This window comes from Dama dama, chromosome X, assembly GCF_033118175.1.
Source record: "Dama dama isolate Ldn47 chromosome X, ASM3311817v1, whole genome shotgun sequence".
Classification (NCBI taxonomy): Eukaryota; Metazoa; Chordata; class Mammalia; order Artiodactyla; family Cervidae; genus Dama; species Dama dama.
The window spans coordinates 137,008,110-137,024,317 of record NC_083714.1 but is presented as its reverse complement, the minus strand read 5'-3'; the positions used below and the strand labels follow the sequence as shown (position 1 = coordinate 137,024,317).

At 40.0% G+C, this 16,208-nt stretch overlaps 1 non-coding gene across 1 annotated transcript; it reads right to left on the bottom strand.

Annotated features, from left to right (window-relative positions):
- Positions 1 to 15,839: 15,839 nt before the first annotated feature.
- LOC133053187 (U6 spliceosomal RNA) lies at positions 15,840 to 15,946 on the bottom strand. Its single transcript, XR_009692122.1, has one exon. It is a non-coding gene; the product is annotated as a U6 spliceosomal RNA (small nuclear RNA).
- Between the last annotated feature and the right edge of the window lie 262 nt (positions 15,947 to 16,208).

The window sequence follows — 16,208 nt, the reverse complement described above, 5'->3', positions numbered from 1 at the left end:
GGGCTGGGGGGAGGTGGCCGAGGAGCCTAGCGCAAAGGCAACCTCAGTGTACATCCAGACTCTGAGGGGAGGCCCTCCCTGCAAAAGCACCCCTGCCCCAGAACACTTGCTGCTGTGCTATTTTCCAAGTGCCTTCTTGCAAGCGACGATGGTGATTCTCAAAAGAAATCGGGCAGTTGCTGCTCTGATGCCCACTTTTCTGATCGGGAAACAAACCCAGGCATTCCTCTAGTCCATGGCAGAACCACTTGTATTACCTTATATAGAAATTTACTGTCTGGTGTCTCTGGTTTCCGATATGATACAATTCATTATTATAACGCTCTCCCTTTCATGTCAGGCCCAGGAATGTTAGTGACTGAAGCTGGGGAAGGGAGGAGCGGCTGGAGAGGGAAGAGGGTTGGAAGGGTGTTTAAACACAGCCCTCTTGTTCTAAAACACTGGTTGGTAAATGTTGTTTTTTTTTTTTTTTTCCTAAAAGGGGCCAGATAGTAAATATTTCAGTCTTTGGGGGCAAGTACTCGTCAGTGTTACAGCGAGAAAGCAGCCCTAGACAAGATGGGTGAACCTGGCTGTATTCCAATAAAACTTAATAGGCACTGAAATGTGAACTTCATATAACTTTCACGAGTCACGAAATGTTCTTTTGATTATTTTCAACCGCTTGAAAATGGAAAAAAATTTTTGAGCTCCTGGGCCCTACAAAAACTGGTGGCAGGTTAGATTTAGATGGAGGACTGTGGTTGCCCACCTTGTTCAAGAATAATTGAAGGCTTGGCAGCTGTTTTCCAGTCTCCCATTAATATATTTTACTTATTTTCTGATGGGTAGGCATGATTTCTAAAACCTATTAAATGTTTAAAGGGTTGAAAGAAATCTTTCCAGACGATATGATTTCAAAATCTTTATGCTGTCTGCCTCACTAAGTGTCTGAGTAGGAAATACAGAACAGATATTTTGGGAGTTCGTGAAAATATTCGGGTGCTATCATACACTTAATCCCAAAGTATCTGGTACAGCATCCTGTGTTAGTTCTGGATTTTGTTGTTGTTAAATTGAATCTGCCAGTTTTATTTCTCCAAAAATTTTTGGTCTTTTTTCTGGCTAGGTACTTTTTTGCCTCAAAAATGTGATATCAGTTTTTCTCTCTTGAATTGCAAACTGTTAAGTTATGGTTTTTTGCCTTTCACCCCACCTACTTAGCTCTGGTCCTGATCTTTTCTCTTACTTTCTCTGTGGTTGTCTTTTTGTCTCTCTTGCACTTAGCTAAGTCTACTAATCAAATAGGGAAGATCCTCTGGAGGAGAAAATGGCAAATGGCAACCCATTCTCCTATTCCTGCCTGGAGAGTCCCGTAGACAGAGGAACCTAGCCGGCTACAGTCCGTAGGGTCACAAAGATTCGGACACAACTGACGCTAACGCACTCACAAGGTGTGGACTGTCTTAACCGAGAGATGCCCTGTTTAGGTACCTGTTTCTAACACTGCTTACCTCAAAGTTGCTATAGTGTTAACCACCAATTTCTCCACGCCGACTCTGTTTTACAGATTAGTACACTTGTATACAAACCAAAACAAGTTATACCACACAGTGCTAGCCTTTAATACGTGCAGTGCACTCTGGTATTTTATTTCATTTTTTAAAATACTCAAATGACTCCCTACATTGCTTTCGTGATTGTGATGAGTCACAACTTGTGGTTTGAGACTGGTCACTAGGATATTTTTTGAAACCTGTAGCCAGTTCCTGACTACCCTTTATGAATTTTTAAAAATTTTATTGAAGTATAGTTGATTTACAATGTTGTGTTAATTTCTGTTGTGCAGCAAGGTGATTCAGTTATACATATATATATATATTCTTTTTCATATTTTTTTCCATTATAGTTTATTGTGAGATATCGAATATAGTTCCCGGTGCTCTATACCCTAGGACCTCGTTGTTTATCCATCCTATATATAATAGTTTGCATCTGCTAATCCCAAACTCCCAATCCTTCCTTCCCCTCCCTCTTCCCACATGGCAACCACAAGTCTGTTCTTTATCTGACCGCCCCTTATAAAACAGCAACACACCCTCATCTGCCTCCACAGGTAATCACTTTCTGCCCTCTTTCTTTTTTTTCAGAGCACTTATTACCACTCAACAAATGTTTGTTCATAGGCTGCTTCTACACTAGAATGCAAATCAATGGCAGGATCTTTGTTTTGGTGTACCCCCAGCAACTGAACCAGAGCTTACCAGACAAGGAAGCTCAGGTAAACAGTGCCAAGGTCACATAGTGAATGTTGGAGTTGGAATTTGTATTTACTTGGTCTTCTATTAAGGCAGCAAAAATGATTGTATGTGATAAAATGAACTGTTAACCAAAAGGAATGAGAGAGGGAAATAATATCCAGACATAGCTGTGGATGAATCTGTTCATTAGCAACTCTTTCTTACTAGTTTTTGGCAAAAAATCGTAGCCATTCAAAAAGATGTTGCAGTTCTCACTGTGTGCCAAGCAGTGTTACAGGAACTGGAGGTACCTGGAATGAACAACACACAGCTCGCCTGCTCTTTTATACATCCCTTTATTGTTTGTTTTTCTTATTAAGAAAGGAAAACTCATTACAGAAAAATCTGAAAATTAACACAAGTAAAAGAAGTACATAAAGAATACCAATTTTTGTTTCTGGTCAAATTGTTTTTATCCAAATCATTAGGAGTGGAAGAAAATACACGAAAACATTAATAGTCATTGTCTCTTGGTTGCTGATATTATGGATGGTGGTGGTTTTGTTCTCTATATGTTGCTCTATTTAAAAGTTTTCTTCAATGGACAGACGTTAGTCTTATAAACAGAATAAATCCCACACATTTTATAAAAAATATCAAAAGCAATGGTAGATGAGTGATGGAGACAAATGGACAGATTTGCTTTAGGGTGATACAATTCTAAGTAATCTATCTTAAAATATTTAATGCAATTGTGTGAGAGGGAGTTGGAGGAAAATTATTATAAAATTGAAAGCACACTCGACTTGTTTGAACTTGTACTTTGTTTTCATTTACCATTGTGATATTAGGTAGAGTGAAGTAATTCTTTTATACTTATAAATTAGTTAATATTTAAGCCTTGTGGAGTATCCCTCTAGATTTCTGAAAGGCCAATTTACCCTGCTGTGCTAGCCTTTAAGGTTAAGCCAGTTGAGCTCTGCATTGGTGACAGTGAGTCAAGGAAATGACCTAGACCAGAATCCCTGGGGCTTAGACTTAGAATCACCGGGGCGAAGTAAATAAATACTTCTCAAATGAAAAATATTGAATAGGAAATTCCTCCTGACCTTTACCCAATCCATAGCAGAGATGAGAAGTCTTCTCACATAGAACCTCCTTTTAGAAAACTTTCTCTGAGCTTTCTACCCATAGTATGTTCTTTTATTCAAAGTTTTAGTATATAATACATTTTAGTTTATAGCTAAAGATCTCCTCTGAAGTTCAATGGACTCGGTAATTGCTGGCCATTGTCCATTCTTCCTCCTCCAAAGTGAGCTCCACTTCCTTCTCCAGACTTCTTACAGTTTGGTAGGACTGTCCATCAGGATACCCTACTCTCCAGCAGCCAAAGCAGAGGTACTTAACCCCCAGGGGCCAATCAACCACACCCTTTCTGGAATGTGGATTCCCTAGACTACTGCTGGTGAAGAACCCCAAAGTGCTGGCCACTGGTTCCTGCTTCTGAGATGTCTAGAATAGCTCTTTTATTCTGTCATCTCCTCAGGCCCTACCATATATTCCCTTTTTGCTGAAGTTAGCCTGAGTCCATCTGTTGCTTACAACCAAAGAATGTCTGATGTTCACCTAACCCCTTCCCCCTCCAAGGCCTGAAGTTAACTACGTATTCTACTGAATAAGGATTATGACTCTGGCAGTTGGAAAGGAAAGAGATAAGGTACTGAAAACTTTGCAAATGTGTATTTGCAGTTCTGTGAAAGCTACAGGAAAACAGAAAGGCATACAAAGTGTTTCCAACAGAGCAGATTCAATACAGAGAACTGGATACACAGCTGGAAGAAAAGATAAGAAGGCAACTTGGATTTTTGTCACTGCTTCTTGTACCCCTAGGGCTGATATTAGTAAGTGCAAGAAGCAGCTCCCACGCCTAGGGCTCAGAGAATGAAAGGAAAGAAGTGGGATTACTAGGACCTCAGAGCTTGGAAGAGAGGCCCTGCACAGGCTGGTGTGTGGACCTTTGGTGGGTGCACTCCCACAGCCCCTGCTCAGACCCCTAAGAAGGTGTGATTGGTGGGCACTGGTACCTCTGTGGTGCCGTGGTATGGTGATGCTGGGAAGGCTGAAAGAAGCCGGAGGCTGGAGCCCTGCATGAGGTTGGGGGAGAGTGGTGGCTGTTGATGGAAGCTGGCAACCAAAGGTCCATTGTCCCTCCTTCCAGTCCTCCATCAGAACCTCCACTGACAGAACCTAATAGGAAGGGAACTGGCTTGGGAGTTTGGAAGAGCAGTTTGCAGAGCCCCAGCCCTGGTATCACAGCAGAGTTAAAAAGATCAGCTTAGAGCTCAGGCAGGTAAATAACCACAACAAAAGCATACTTTGCCCTTAAAAGGATCAGTGGTGGTTTTTGAAAATAGAATAGCCTGGTATTTGGCAATTTTCAGTGTATCTGTGGCTGAATGTAAATTACGTCATTATTGTACTTTATGCCCAAAGACCCAAGGGCACAAATTTCAAACCTGTAACATGTTCTCTGACCCTTAGTGATGGCATATAAATGTATCACTTGGAAAATTTGTCTCCTAATACATATTTATGAGGTGCAGAAGTTACAGCAAGATTGCTTCATTTAATTCTTGCAAAGAGGAAACCAGCACTAATGTAAAGCTTTCATACTCTTCAAGAGGTCTATAATTGTAAGGTCGTTTACAAATTTCTATTGAGACTTGCTTTTCAAAGTATGTTAGAAGAAAAGTCAGAGAAATTCATAATACCACTTAGAAAATGCTTCATAATCTCACTTAAGGGAAATTACACATGCTTAAAATGTATAAAGCAATTAACCCAACAGATTTTACTTGGAAAGTTTGGAAAATTACCAATAGTCTAAGGTTAATGAATAAGAGAAATTATTATACTGCTAGCAAAACAAAATGTTAGATGAAAAATGCATCTGTGAATGTTCATAGCAGCTTTATTTGTAAGAGCCAAGAACTGAAATCAGCCCAGATGTCCTTCTGCTGGTGAATAGTTAAACAAGCCGTTCTACAATCCATACCACAGAATCCTACTCAGCGATAAAAAGAAAGGGACAATTGATACACACAACTTGAGTGAATCTATAGGGAATTATGTTGAGCAAAACAAGCCAATTCCAAAAGGTTACTTGCCTTATCATTCCACTCATACAGCATTTTTGAAATGACAAAACCTTAGAAATCCAGGAGAGATTAGTAGCGGCCAGACTTTAGGGATTAGGGGTAAGGTTTAAGGAATGTGAGTGTGATTATAAAACAGCAACATGAGGGAGGAATCCTTGTGCTTGTGGCATTGGAATTGTTCGGTATCTTGATAGTGGTGATGGATACATGAATCTACACAGGGATAAAATTGTGTAGCACTTAATACACAAGGACACACAAACACAAAAATGAGTACAGGTAAAACTGGGGTTACGAAGAAAGTTAGTGGAGGTGATGGAATTCCAGCTGAGCTATTTCATCATCCTAAAAGATGATGCTGTTAAAGTGTTGCACTCATTATGCCAGCAAATCTGGAAAACTCAGCAGTGGCCACAGGAATGGAAAAGGTCAGTTTTTATTCCAATCCCAAAGAAAGGCTATGCCAAAGAGTGTTCAAACTACCGCACAATTGCACTCATTTCACACACTAGCAAAGTAATGCTCAAAATCCTTCAAGCTAGGCTTCAACAGTATGTGAACCGAGAACTTCAAGATGTACAAGGTGGATTTAGAAAAGGTAGAGGAACCAGAGACCAAATTGTCAACATCTGTTGGGTCATAGAGAAAGGAGGAGAACTTCAGGAAAACATCTGCTTCATTGACTATGCTAAAACCTTTGATTGTTGGATCACAACAAACTGGAAAATTCTTCAAGAGATGGGAGTACCAGACCACCTTACCTGTCTCCTGAGAAACCTATATGCAGGTCAAGAAGCAGCAGTTAGAACTGTACATGGAACAATGGACTGGTTCAAAGTTGGGAAAGGAGTGCATCAAGGTTGTAAATTGTCATTGTGCTTATTTAACTTATATGCAGAATACATCACGCGAAATGCCAGGCTGGATAAAGAATTGATGCTTTTGAACTGTGGTGCTGGAGAAGACTCTTGAGAGTCCCTTGGACAACAAGGAGATCCAACTAGTTAATCCTAAAGAAAATCAACCTTGAATATTCATTGGTAGGACTGATGCTGAAGCTCCAATACTTTGGCCACTTGATGAGAAGAGCTGACTCATTGGAAAAGATCCTGATGCTGGGAAAGATTGAAGGCAAAAGGAGAAGGGGGCGGCAGAGGATGAGATGGTTAGATAGCATCACCAACTCAATGGACATGAATTTGAGCAAACTCTGGGAGGTAGTCCAGGACAAAGGAGCCTGGCGTGCTGCAGTGCATGGGATCACAAAGAGTCAGAGACGACTTAGTGACTGAACAACAACTATAATTTTGCAAGCTGTTAACCCTTGGAGGAAACTGGGCACAGTGGATGAAGGCTGTATCTATAATATTTCTTACACTGCGTGTGAATCCACAATTACCTCAACATTTTTAGTTACAAATGAAAGTTAAAAATGGTGTGCAGGCCCCGTTACCAGGCCGTGGTTACCATGAGATCACTAAGGGTCACTCAGCCCTGCCCCCCAGTGAGCACCTGTCACTGAGCAAGCAGTAGTGGTCCTGCGCAGCCATTGGTCAGCACCGCACTGGTCCCTCCCCTAAGTGAGCAGCTGTCACGAATGACCGTTGGTGGGCCAACGGTCCGGGGAGTCGTGGTCTGCAGGTGGAGACTGAGGCAAGAGGCAGATCCCAGCCCTCTGAGGGGGCAGTTAGCTCACCTGTCCTCCAGCTGGTGGGAGAGCTGGGGGGACCGGCGGCCCAGGGGACAGGCTGGGCGCTGTGTCTGGAGGGCTCCAGAGCCCTGGCCAAGGCCGCCCACTGGCCGGGCCCAGGCCTTGAGGTGGTGGTGACCTTCTCTCCCACTCCCGTCTCTGCGACCTAATGGCAGCGGCCATCTGCAGGGGTCACAGACTGTGGGTCCTGACTGCCCCCCGATTTCAGGTACCTGAGGAGCCTGGGGACTGGCTGGGCCCTGGGAGCCTGGCTCCCTCAACGAGGATGGCTAGGCGAGATCTGGGGACCCGGCTCTGAGGGCGCCACCAGCTGAGATCTGTCTCCTCAGCCAGGCCTGGCACTGGTTGGAAGGACCCAGCCTGGGTGCTGGGTGAATGCTTTGGGGCAGGGTGACCAGCCGGCGCAGGGACCCCCTCCTCTCAACCAGGACCTGGAGCTCTGAGGGTGAATGTTGAGCCTTGGGACCTTGCCCTTTCTTGTCAGAACAGAGAATAATACTTGTTTGGTGGAGGTTTGCAGGAACTTTGTCACCTGACCTCAAGAACAGGTCTTGAAAAAAAAAAAAAAAAGAACAGGTCTTGACACCAAGACGTCTGCCCCTCCCTCCCCATCCTAGAAAAGGGCTCTGCTGAAAGCTTTTGGGGAGTTTTTTTGAATTTATTTATTTCTTTATTTTTGGCTGTGCTGGGTCTTCGTTGCTGTGCAGACTTTTCTCTAGTTGGCGTGAGCAGGGGCTACTCTCTAGTTGAGGTGTTTGGGCTTGTCATTGCGGTGCTTCTCTTGTTGTGGCTTGAGGGCTCTAGATGTAGGGGCTCAGTAGTTGTGGCACATGGGCTTGGTTGCTCCACGGCATGTGGAATCTTCCCAGACCAGGGGTATATCAAACCCATGACCTCTGCATTTACAGGTGAATTTTTATCACTGGGCCACCAGGGAAGTCCAAGTTTTGGGTTTTTAAGGCATGAGCCGCCCATATCCTTGCATGGCTGTGCAATAACCCTTTTTCTGTTTAATACTCCAAAAAAAAATGGTATGCAGAAACAATAAAGAAAACCTTAGGGATACTTTCAGGCTTGTTCACCTTACTAGTTGAAGTAAAGATAATAATTCCTGCCATGTGTGGGGTTTTTCAAATTTTAAGTTACAGACAATTTCAAGCATACACAAAAGAGAATAGTGGAATGAACGTCCTGTAGACACCACCTACCTTCAATAATGATCAGCTGATGGTCAAATGTGTTTCATCTAACCCCCGACCCAGTCCTGACGTCCCTCATTTATTTTGATGCACATGTCACATCTCATATGATTTCACCTGTAAATATTTCTATATGCATCTCTAAAATACAGTGGCTCCTTACTATTTTTTTACATTGAGGTTAGCATTGGTTTAGAACGTATGTTTCAGGTGTAGAGCGTTATATTTCCACTTCTCTACACCCTACAGTGTGCTCACCACAGAAAATTTAGTTTCTATCGATCACCATAGAGTTGACCCCCTTCACTCATTTTGCCCTTCCTCCCTTTCCCTCTGGTAACCACTGCACTGTTCTTTGTGTGTTTGTTTTGTTTTGGTTTGTCCATTTATTTGTGTGTGTGTGTTTTAATCCACATATGTGTGAAATCATGTGGTATTTTTCTTTCTCAGTCTGACTAATTTCACTCAGCATTATACCTTCAGGGTTCATCCATGTTGTTGCAGATGGCAAGATTTCATCTTTTTGTGACTGATTAGTATTCCTGTGTGTGTGTGTGTATGTGTGTGCATCGTATCTTCTTTATCCATTCATCCACTGATGGGCACGTAGCTATTGTAAATAATACTGAGATGAGCATAGGGGTGCATGTATCTTTTTGAATTAGTGTTTTTGTATTATTTGCATAAATAGTCAGAAGTGGAATAGCCGGGGGAGTTCCCTAATGGCCTAGTGGCCAGGATTCCAGGATTTCACTGCTAGACCCTGGTTCAATCCCTGGTTGGGAAACTGAGATCCTACAAGCCGAGTGGTGTGGCAAAAAAACCTGGAGTATCTGGATCATACAGTAGTTCTGTTCTTAATTTTGGGAGTAATCACACTGTTTTCCATAGTGGCTGCACCAATTTACATTCTCATCAGCAGTGTATGAAGATTCTAAGGGCATCTTTTTCAAAAAATTCAAAATAACTGCAATACATTCTTACATGCAAAGAAATTTGTAAAATTCTTTGATATCAGTGTCCAGATAGTATTTACATTTCCTGACTTGTCTCATAATGAGGTATGTGCTTAAGCTTTATTAAGATACAGTGTATGTACCATAAACTGCACCCACTTAAAGTATACAATTCATCATTTTGACAGATGTAAACACCCATGAAAGCACTGCCACAATAAAAAACCAGAACATTTTATTTGTCCCCAAAAGTTTCCCTGTGTTCCTTCCTCTATCTCTGGCCACAGAAAAAGCACTGATATGCTTTCTGTCACTATAGATGAGTTGACAGAGAATGTGGTTTTGAAAAGAGAACCGACAAACCTAAATGGTACACGATTTTATAAAAATTAGAAAGAAATCTAGTGAATTAAGAAAAATATGTGTATTTTCTTGTTTGATATGTTTTGATGGTGAATCCCTGAGACAGCAAGCAAGTTAAATTTAGAATACTGTAATAATAGTAACCCCTGTAATAATAACATTTATTGAGCAGTTAGTAGGTGCCAGTTATTTTACATATATTATCTAATTTGTCTCATGATAACCCTATGATTATTATCAATCTATTATTATCAAACCCATTATATAGTTTAGAAGACTGAGGCTCAGAGAAGTAACTTGCCCCTGATCTCACAGCTTGTAATTGAAGGAGCTTAGATTATATTAATAAACACTAGATCCTTGACTCCATTGCTGTTCCCTTAAATGCAGATGTAGTTGGTTTACAGCAGAAAAACCTGACACAAAAAGAGCACCTGGATGTGTTATTGAAAATGTCTACCCTTTCTTTGACAGAGAAGCAAGGGCAATTCAATGGACAAAGGATAGTCTGTTCAACAAATGCTGTGAGAACAGGATAGTCACGTGCAAAAGATCGAATTGAGATGCAGATCATACACTTTTGCGAATATTAACTCAAAGTGGATAATAGATCTAAATGCAAAACTAAAATCCCTAGATTTTTAAAATAGGCAAAAGACCCGAATAGTCATTTTCCCAGAAAACAAATGGTCAACAGATAGATGAAAAGGAGCTCAACATCTGTAATCATTGGGGAAATGCAAATCAAAACTGTTCTGAGATATCACTTCACACCTGTCAGAATGGCTATGATCAAAAAGATGAGATAACAAGTGCTGGTGAGGATGTGGAGAAAGGGAATCCTTGTCTACTGGTGGTGGGACAGCCACTATGGAAAACAGTATGGAGATACCTAAAAAAGTAAAAAGAGAACTTCCATGTGATTCAGTATTCCCACTTCTGGGTTTATATTCCAAAAGAAACCAAATCTTTTTTTTTTTTTTGGCTGTACTCCACAGCTTGTGGGATCCTAGTTCCTCGACCAGGGATTGAACCCTGGCCCTCAGCAGTGAAAGCACATAGTGCCTACCACTGGACCACTAGGGAAGTCCCTAGATCATTAAGTTGAAGAGATATTTGCACCCCCATGTTCACTGCAGCACTATTCACAGTAGCCATCGTATAGAAACAACCTAAGATTTAGTCAATGACTGAAGGGTTAAAGAAGATGTGGTATGTATGTACGATGGAATATTATCCAGCCTTTAAAAAGAAGGAAATCCTGGGAATTCCCTAGTGATCCAGAGGTTAGGACTCCACACTTCCACTTCAGGGGGCACGGGAACTAAGTTCCCTGATTTGGAACAAAGATCATCCTGCAGGGTGGCCAAAGAGAAAGAAGGAAATCCTGTCATTTATAACATCATAAATGAATGTGGAGGGTATCATTTCTAAGTGGAATAAGCCAGAGAGAGAAAGACAAATGCACATGGTATCACTTATGGGTAATCAAAAAGGAAAAAAAAAAAAAAGTCACGCTCATAGAAACAGAGAAGCAAAGTAATTGCTGGTGGATGGATGGTGGGAGAGAGAGGGAGAACCTGGTAAAAGGGTGCAAATTTTCAGTTTTAAGATGAATAAGGTCTGACTGAGGATCTAATGTATAGTGTAGTAACTATATAGTCGATACTACTGTATTATATAATTTAAATTTGCTAAGACAGTAGAACATAAATGTTCTCACACATGCAAAAATGTAAATAAATGAATGTAGATAATGGATGTGTTAACTCTGTGGGGAAAATCCTTTTACAATATATACATATATCAAGTCCTCACATTGTACACTTTATCTTACAATTTTATTTGGCAATTATACCTGTTAAACGGGCTTCCCTGGTGGCTCAGACGGTTAAGAATCCACCTGAAATGTGGGAAACCTGGGTTCAATCCCTGGGTTGGGAAGATCCCCTGGAGGAGGGCATGACAACCCACTTCAGTATTCTTTCCTGGAGAATCCCCATGGACAAGAGGAGCCTGGCGGGCTACAGTCCATGGGGTCGCAAAGAGTTGGACACGACTGAATGACTAAACACAGCATACCTGTTAAACAATAGAAAAATAACCCCCTAGAAGATAACATAGAAAATCTAGGTGACTTTGGATTTGGTGATGACTTCTGGGGCTTCCCTCATAGCTCAGTTGGTTAAAAAAAAAAAAAAAAAAGAATCTGCCTGCAATGCAGGAATCCGTTTTGATTCCTGGGGTGGGAAGATCCCCTGGAGAAGGGAAAGGCTACCCACTCCAGTATTCTGGCCTGGAGAATTCCATGGACTATAAAGTCCATGAGGTTGCAAAGAGTCAGACATGACTTAGCGACTTTCACTTTCACTTTCTTAGATATAGCACGAAAAGCAGGGTAAGTTGGACTTCATTAAAATTTAAAACTTCTGAATTCCCTGGCAATGGTTAAGAATCCAAGCTTCCAATGCAGGTTTGATCCCTGGTTGGTTAATTAGTATGCCACATGCCTCGAGGCACAGCCAAAAAAATTTTTTTTAATAATAAATAATATTTTTAAAAATTAAAAACTTCTGCTTTGAGTTAGGATTCCTGCCATGTCCTTCCTGCTGTCTGCCGTACACTGTGGGGTGTCACTCCAGGACCTTATACTGAGACGTTCAACACCCTCAGAGGCACAATCATGTACAGAACTATCTCAAGGCAAAAAGGGACACATCCCATGACTACTCACATCCTTGTGCTCTGTAAAACAAACAAGCAAACAAAAAAAAAACTTCTGTTAAGAAAATTAAAAGACAAGCCACAGACTAGAAGAAAATATTTTCAAAGGGTATATTTAATAGAAGACTGGTATCCAAAATATATAAAGAACTCTTAAAATGCAACAATAAGAAAATGACCCAATTTAAAAGTGGGCAAATGTTCTGAATAGACATCTTACCAAAAAGATATACCAATGACAAATAAGCACATGAAAACATGCTCAATCTCATATGTCATTAAAGAATTGCAAGTTAAAACAACGAGATACTACTACACACTTATTAGAATGGTTAAAATCTATGGAGACAATAAAAAGTGTGCCAAGGGTTCAAGAGGAAGGAGAAAGGGATGAATAGATTTTTAGGGCAGTGAAACCATTTTGTATGATTCCATAATGGTGGATACTTGTTATTATGTGTTTGTCAAAGCCATAAAATGTATAACCCAAAGAGTGAACCCTGATGTAAACTATGAGCTTTAATGACAGTAATATACCTATATTGGCTCATAAATTTTAACGAACGTACCACACGATGTACTATTAACATGTGTAAAATTAAATTAATAAAGATTAACATGTCTGAATGAACATGGGAAACGGGATTATTGGGATGAGGATCTATCTATATGGGAACTCTCTGTACTTTCCAGTCAATTGTTCTCTCAACCTAAAGCTGCTCAAAAAATTAAATTAAATTAAATTAATTTAAATTAATTAATTTAATTTAATTAATTTAAATTAAATTAACCAAAATTAAATCTATTAATTAAAGAAAATCTTATCTTCTCCAAGCCTCTGTTTCCTCATCTTGGAAATGAGGAGGTGGACTAGATGTCAGAATGAAATTCTGTCCTTAGAGATGAATGTTTACCCCTTACATTTCACCAGATGTTTACTTTGTGATTTGTATCTACCCCTGCCACATGGCTTTCAATGATTGCATTGATAGATCAGCTGAGCTGACATCACTGGGCTGTGGGTGTTCTGGCAAAGAACAGACTCACACAGAAGATTCAAAAGTTTTTTTCATCAAGTCTTCTTGGTGATCTTTAAAAGAAAACTTTAGGAAAAACTGTTTCCATGTCTCTCAAATGTTTCCTGTCCGTGTTATTTTGAAAGCCATTTTGTGCATTCACTAGTTTTGACTTCAGTTCAGTTCAGTTTAGTCGCTCAGTCGTGTCCGACTCTTTGCGACCCCATGAACCGCAGCACGCCAGGCCTCCCTGTCCATCACCAACTCCCGGAGTTTACCCAAACTCATGTCCATTGAGTCGGTGATGCCATCTAACCATCTTATCCTCTGTCGTCCCCTTTTCCTCCTGCCTTCAATCTTTCCGAACATCAGGGTCTTTTCAAATGAGTCAGCTCTTCACATCAGGTGGCCAAAATATTGGAGTTTCAGCTTCAGCTTCAGTTCTTCCAATGAATATTCAGGATGGAATTCCTAATTTAGGATGGACTGGTTGGATCTCCTTGCAGTCCAAGGGACTCTCAAGAGTCTTCTTCAACACCACAGTTCAAAAGCATCAATTCTTCGGCGCTCAGCTTTCTTTATGGTCCAACTCTCACATCCATACATGACTACTGGAAAAAACATAGCTTTGACTAGACAGACCTCTGTCCGCAAAGTAATATCTCTGCTTTTTAGAGTACTGTCTAGGTTGGTCATAGCTTTCCTTCCAAGGAGTAAGCGTCTTTTAATTTCATGGCTGCAGTCACCATCTGCAGTGATTTTGGAGCCCCCCCAAATAAAGTCAGCCCCTGTTTCCACTGTTTCCCCATCTATTTGCCATGATTTGACTTCAGTGACCTTGAAAATATGATAGAACATTTCAAGTTGCAGTAAATGTTCTAACTTTTGGGAGAAACTTAGTTGTATTATATTGATAATTTCAGTGCAGTCCTTCATTAACCAGGTGTTGTAGCTAAATATCACAATGTTGTTGTTTAGTTGCTAAGTCATGTCCGACTCTGTGTGACCTCATGGACTGTAGTCCACCAGGCTCCTCTGTCCTTGGAATTTCCAACGCAAGAATACTGGATGGGTTGCTATTTCCTTCTCTAGGGGTTCTTCCCTACCCAGGAATAGAACCCACGTCGCCTGGGTTGCAGGCAGATTTTTACCACTGAGCCACTAGGGAAGCCCAAATATCACAATGTGTGTGTGTGTGTGTGTGTGTGTGTGTGTGCGTGTGTGCGCGCGCGCTGTGTTCAGTCATGTCTGACTCTGCGGCCACAATAGTTTAGTCTTAAATGAACATGAAGATTTATGTAATAATGTAAAGTCAGTTGGTCATATAACATCATTGTGTTTTCCTGGTATGAAATAAAGACATTCATGAGCACCAGGGCCATATAAATGACCGCTCTAACTTCTTCTCGCCCAAAAGAGGTATGACATTTATATGAGCCACCATGTCCCCTATTCCCTGCAGGTAGTTATAAATGTTTGATAATAATGTTTAATGAATCAAATGAGTGAAGAAAGGTACAAAAAAACTAAATGGAAAAACCTCAGTAACCATCTTAAAATTTTTTTATTATATATTTAAAAAAATTTTTTTGAAATATAGTTGATTTACAATGTGTTAGTTTCAAGTGTACAGCAGAGTGATTCAGGTATACGTATATATTCTTTTTCGGATTCTTTTCCATTATGTTATTACGAGATACTGAGTATAGTTCCCTGTGCTATACAGTAGATCCTTGTTGGTTATCTATTATCAGCAAGCATCTTAATGTATATCACAGTACTGTTTAAACTGTAAACATATAAAAGCATTGTGGATGATTCTTACTGAATCATTTAATTCCTCAGAAGTCAGAGGAATCTGAATTGATGGAGTTCTGACTTTATATTTACATGAATCATTATCCAGTATGGAATTCAGTGTTCCTTTTCTGGGAAGTAATTGTTAACAGTAAGTATTCTTGCTTACATTATATTTATTGTTTTTTTTGGTCAAGAAAAAATAGGCTTGCATCCCCCACCACTTCACTCCCATTATAAAGAGGAATGTTTTGTATATATTTATATATATGTAACATATAAAGGGATGATATAATATATAAAGAAATGTTTTATATGTGTATATGTATGTGTGTGTGTGTGTGTGTATATATATATATATATATATATATATATGTATATATATATATTGCTTAAAGCAGTGGCTTTAAATTTTTTCTTGGCTGCAATCCACAGCAACATCTACATTTTACATTATCTATCATCTTTCAATCTATCATCTATCTTTCTATGATACTGAAACAAAATTCTTACAAAGTAGTACCTCTCCTCACTGTGTGTAATGTACTCTGATCTGATCTGATCTATTTTGTTCTCTTTCATTTTTAAAAAATGGTAATCATGATCCTTTAAGTTGATTTCATGTATGGGCCAAGACCTGTATTTTATTTTATTTATTTTTCATTTATTTTTATTAGTTGGAGGCTAATTACTTTAAAAAATATGGAACGCTTCACGAATTTGCATGTCATCCTTGCACAGGGGCCATGCTAATCTTCTCTGTATCGTTCCAATTTTAGTATATGTGCTGCCAAAGCGAGCACCAAGACCTGCATTTTAAAAACTGGCTTGGAGAGCTCCAGATGCAATTTGTAGTGAATAGACCAGAGTATCCCATGTGATGATAAAAATGCCTTAAAAGAAGGCTTTTGTCGCTTCACTTCTGAGTACATATAAAAATTTTAAATTGACGTACCACAGACTGTATTTCTGGAGAGTGAGATTGAGCAAGGCTTTTAATTTTATTTTTTCAAATTGTTTGAAAGACTAATTTTTAAAATTTCTTTTTTAATTGAAGGATAATTG